Here is a 6,000-nt window from a genome sequence, read left to right as displayed (position 1 = left end):
ATGATTGTTATATTTCTTACAACAAAAAATAGTCATGCGCTTTGGAAGGGCATATTAAAATCTAGTTGTATATTATTCATGCAAGTTTTAGAAAATACTTAAGCTCATGCATTATAACATCTAGAAGGCTGCATGCATAGTTCTAAACAAGTAGATAGGAAATACTATTGAAAAATAAAAAATATTACGTTAGTTGAAATATACTCTATCCTCTTATTTTGCTACTGCGGTTTCATACATAATAACGATATATTTTCCCACTATCTTTTTCTTTTTCATTGGAAATACAAAGAAAAATAAAATAATTCAAAACCTATTTTATTCTATTTGGGTTAGCCAGTCTCAATCCTCGCTTGGTCATCGCAATTGTGTGAGGAACCGAATCACATCCATTTGGTATTAGTTCGAAAAACCTAATTCGATCACTTTAATATATATCATGATCATTAATTTTATATTGCAAAACATAACTAAAACAACCTGTAAAACACCCGTATTCTTCAAAATAAAATAATAAATAATAATCCTGAAATCTCTATTTTATTAATCCTCATAAATAGTCTCCAAACCCCATAGCTCTAATAAAAAAAGATAAATCTCGAAATATCGATAAAAGCATAGAAACCGCAAGTCTGAAAAAGAAAAAATAAAACTCTCAAATCCGATAACAATCACTCCTGCTCGTCACTCTCACCTGAAAGGGAGAATGAATGAGAGGTGAGTACCAGGGGAGTTACTCCGTGAAGTATGGTATGCTAAACCGCAAACCACTGACTCAGTACATAGCTCTACGGCCGTGTAGGCCTAGCTCTAGCATGAAACAAACACAGTGTCTAATACACCACATAAAACATCCAGTGAGCTGATAGTACATGCTACTCAGTGCACCCCACATTTCCTCGTAAGGATATACTAGATTTTTACCAGCACGTCCGTGCGGATGTTTTCTTTAGCTTTGATATTTGTCTAATTTTTTTTTTATTTGATTGAACGTAAAACACTTATATATTTGTTTATATGTATTTTTAAACACAGCAATTTAATAGGAGAGATCCATAGTAATTTATCATGTCTTCAACAGTCAGTAGTGCTAACTGATAATATATATATATATATATATACATATATATATATTTTTCGTATAGAAGCAATAGTGTAAATATGCATGAAATTACACATTTATAAATATTTTTTATTTTACATTATAATGTGACAGTTGGTGATATTAATTTATTATTTACATGTATTTTGTATTTTAAACATTTTTAGTTCTCGGTAACAAATAATTAGGTATTGGATGCTATTTTACGATAAATCCCATAAATTAAAAACATTTTTAATTCACATAATTTTTTATGATAAAATGTTTCACATTATTTTAAAATATTTAAAAGTATATCATATTTGATTAGTTAAACTTTTACTATTTTGTAATATAACATTTGTTTTTCTATTATGAAGTTTTTTAAATAAAAGGAATATTCATGTTTTAAATATTTTATTAATTGAAAGATTGACATATTTTCCGTTTATGTGATAGTATATATGAAAATCATATTCTGGTTGCTCATTTTCTATATTCATTTTCCGAATATTTAATTTTTTAATCTAATATATATGGACTCAAGAGTCAAAAATATAGATTGTATTCAAAAGATTTGATATTTTTTTAGTTAATATGATAGCAATAAATTAGGAATACATTAAGTTAAGTAAGTTTGAATTTCATTATGGGCAATTCTCTCAAATAACCATTTTTAAATTTTTGTCAGAAAATAGCCCCCAAGAAAATGACCAAAATAGCCCTTTTTATTTTGAAAATTTTAATATTTATTTTTTATTTTTTAAAATTTGAAACCTTATCCCCAAACCCAATCCCTTAACTCCAAACCCTAAGTCTAGATTAGTTAAACCTAGGTAAAATACATTTTTACGTTTTAATAGAACATATTTTGGTCATTTCTATATTGAAGGCTATTTTTGTGATGAAAATTTCTCTTTCATTATTGATATTATGAATATTTTAAAAATCTAATTAAGATAGAGTGCATCCAAAATCGTAATTAATATGCATAATGTATATGTCAAACCATTTCTAATTTACGTAAATTGTAATCAATTTTCAAAAAGTGTGTTATTATAAGAATATTTCGGATAGTAATAGGCATTCAGGTTTGGTTAGGGTTTATTTGGGTTTTGGGTTTTCGGAATTAAATATTTCACCGCCATTCGGGTATTTATAAACTTTTGTTCGGGTTCAGTTTGGATCTTTGCGGATTTGATTTGGATTCGAATATCTCGTTTAAATTATTTAAAAAAATTAAAATTCATATATACTTTAAACTTCAAAATGTAAAAATAAAAATAATATATAACATATAAATTAAAAATACCTAACTTAACAGAAAAATTGGTTTGACTTGAATATTTGAATGCAAAATCAATAGATATTTTAATTATTTTTGGTGTTTTGAGTATTGTTTAGCAATTTTAAATATTTAATTTTGATTATTTACATATATTTTCAAGTAGTTTAGAAAACATCAAAATATATTATATATTTTGGATATTTATGGATATTAAATCTAAAACTAATTAATATATTTCAATATATAAATCTTATTCAGATATATTCGAATACTCAAAATATTTTGGTTCAAGTCTGGTTCGGTTCTGATTCTTTAGATACCTATATTTTATACTCGTTCAGATATTTAACCAATTCGGGTTTAGTACTATTTTTCGGATCGGATTCAGTTACGTTTTTTGTATTCATGTTTTTTCCATCCCTAATTTTGGAAATCAATTTTTAAGATTTTGTGTATAGAAAAATCATTAAGTATGTTTAATATTAAGAAGGTGGTTATAAGTAAAAAACAATATTGTTTGTTATAACTACACATGTATTTGAAATAAGGTGTGGTATGTGCTGGTTTGTCGTAGGTTAAATGGAGTATTTGTTTAGGTACGTGCTGGTCTAATTTAATAAATTAGTTAGTCTACCAAACATGATGCTTTTGCGTTTTTTTTACAGGAAATGAATGAATTAAGGAAAGTATAAAAGTACGGTGTTTTGATCAGTGGCATATGATTGTAATTATTGAGAAAAACTTAGGGTGAAGATTTATTTGTACTTTATTTTTAATAAATTAGATGTATATCTCCAGGCGTACAGTAGTCCATCTCTGCACTCCCACAATTTGCGCATCGGGGACTGATACAGCGTCTTTGTACCACCCGCAATCTCACTGCCCGTCGGCGGCTTACACAAACGTCTCTGTTCACCCGCAATCACACTGCTCGTCGGCGGTTTACACAAACGTCTTTGTGCACCCGCAATCCACACAAACAAACATATATATATATATTGCAGTTTTAACATCACTCAATTCATTCAACCGTTGAATCCTCTATTATCATATTTCTAGATTAACAATCAATAATAATAATAATAAACAAACAAAACTTTCAAACAGACTCGATTCACGGAGACAGATCATATTTCGAAACTAAACTTTCCATAATAGTAGTACTAAACTAGCTCGGGATTTAACAGAATAGCCCTCACCTTAGCCAATAAAAGAGTCGGAAACGGATCAAAAACAAATGGGATGACTTGATCATCAAGAAAACTAAAGTTTCGCCATGAATCTCGATCTTGTTAAGGACACACCAGAACGGAAAAGAATAGAGGAAAAACAATTAGTCATGATTAAATAATAATAATCTAGGGTTTAAGAAATTTGCAACACAAGAAATCAATATAATCTCTTTTAACCTACGCGGCTTGGAATCGTAGTGGCAGATCTCATCCCAAAAAGGGCATGGCCCTCTCCGGTGACTCACAGTTGAGGATCACGGCTGGTCAGACTGAAACGGCTCCATTCGTGGTGCTTGGTGTACATGCTATTCAATGCACCCCGCATTTCCTCATAAGGATATATGTATATCTCCAGGCGTACAGTAGTCCATCTCTGTACTCCCACAATTTGCGCGTCGGGACTGATACAACGTCTTTGTACCATCCGCAATCTCACTGCTCGTCGGCGGCCTACCCAAACGTCTCTGTTCACCCACAATCACACTGCTCGTCGGCGGTTTCCACAAACGTCTTTGTGCACCCGCAATCACACTGCTCGTCAGTGGCTTACACAAACGTCTTTGTGCACCCGCAATCCACACAAACGAACAAATATATATATATCAGTTTTAACATCACTCAATTCATTCAACCGTTGAATCCTCTATTATCATATTTCTGGATTAACAATCAATAATAATAATAATAAACAAACAAGACTTTCAAAGAGACTCGATTCACGGAGACGGATCATATTTCGAAACTAGACTTTCCATAATAGTAGTACTAAACTAGCTCGGGAATTTACATAATAGTCTTCACCTTAGCCAATAAGGAGAGTCGGAAACGGATTGAAAAACAGACGGGATGACTTGATCATCAAGAAAAGTAAAGTTTCGCCATGAATCTCGATCTTGTTAAGGACACATCAGAACGGAAAAGAATAGAGGAAATAATTAAATAATAATAATCTAGGGTTTAAGAAATTTGCAACACAAGAAATCAATATAATCTCTTTTAACCGTCGTGGCCTGGAATCGTAGTGGCGGATCAGCCCCAAAAGGGCATGGCCCTCTCCGGTGCTTGATGCTTGGTCAGACTGAAACGGCTCCAGTCGTGGTGCTTGGTGTTTTTGATGCGTGCCGGTGGCGTCAAGATGCGATAGCTCCAGCTCGTACATCTCTTCTCCACGGTGACAACGGATCTCTAGTAACACGAGCCATTCCTCCGGTGAAGGCGCTGGCTCCAGTGGCATGGCTCACGGTTAATGATGGTGTGGACAGCACGGTGATGGTGAGACGGTGGCTCCGTCCCGGTTGTCTCGTCTCCACGCTTGGACATAGAAACCACAAAGGAAAGTCATGGATCGATGAAGCAATGGAGAAGAAGAAAATGATAAGAGAGGAGGAAGAAGAAGAACATAAGAAGAAGGTATGGAGAGAGAGATAAGTAAATTAAGGGAGGCGGCTCACGTTCGTTTGACAAAGGAAGGGATACACAAATATATAATAGTATAGAAACATATATACACGATTAATAATATGATTTTTAACGTTAAAACCCTTCAACTATGTTTGTTTTGGGTAAAAACCCTCAAACTAAGTATTTAACGTAAAAGCTCCCAAGCTAACTTTATTTAATGAAATAAACCATAACAAGTCATAATTACCAATAATACCGGTAAATCTTTAGTTTAGGGGTTTCTATATTAAGTAAACATAGTTGAGGGGTTTTACTATTAAAAATAAAAAAAATCAAAATTTTATAATATTATCTAAAAATTAGTAACTTAAATTTTCAAAATTAGCATTTTTAATTTTTTTGTAAATATATGAGTTTGATGTGTTTTTAACATCAACATTATATATGTATAAATTAAAAATGTAAAAACCGAGAAAATATAACAAAAATTATTTAAAGAATTTAGACGCAGTAAGACTTTCTTCCCTAACTTCCGAATCAGACATATTCCAAGAGCACAAAATACTATGGCGAACAAGCTTGCAAGTGGTAAGAGGAGTTCTCATTCAGCTATGTTATATGTCGATTCAATACTTTCGGTTTGGCTTTCTGAATCGTGCGGTCCAGTTACTTAGTTCTCGCTTATGTTGTCAAAATAAAGTTACTAATTTTTAAATAATATTATAAAATTTTGATTTTCTTTGTTTTCAAAATTTTTAATGGTAAAACCCGTCAACTATGTTTACTTAATGTAAAAACCCCTAAATTAAAGATTTACCGGTAGTAATGGTAATTATGACCTGCTAGGGTTTAATTCATTAAATAACGTTAGTTTGAGGGTTTTTTCATTAAATACTTAGGTTGGAGGTTTTTACCCAAAACAAACTTAGTTGAAGAGTTTTAACGTTAAAAATCCTTAATAATAAAAGAAAACTAGATCTTGACCGCGCAACTGCGCG

Source organism: Brassica napus, chromosome C9 (assembly GCF_020379485.1).
Source record: "Brassica napus cultivar Da-Ae chromosome C9, Da-Ae, whole genome shotgun sequence".
In the NCBI taxonomy this organism is placed as follows: domain Eukaryota; kingdom Viridiplantae; phylum Streptophyta; class Magnoliopsida; order Brassicales; family Brassicaceae; genus Brassica; species Brassica napus.
Note: the sequence above shows the minus strand (reverse complement) of the source record.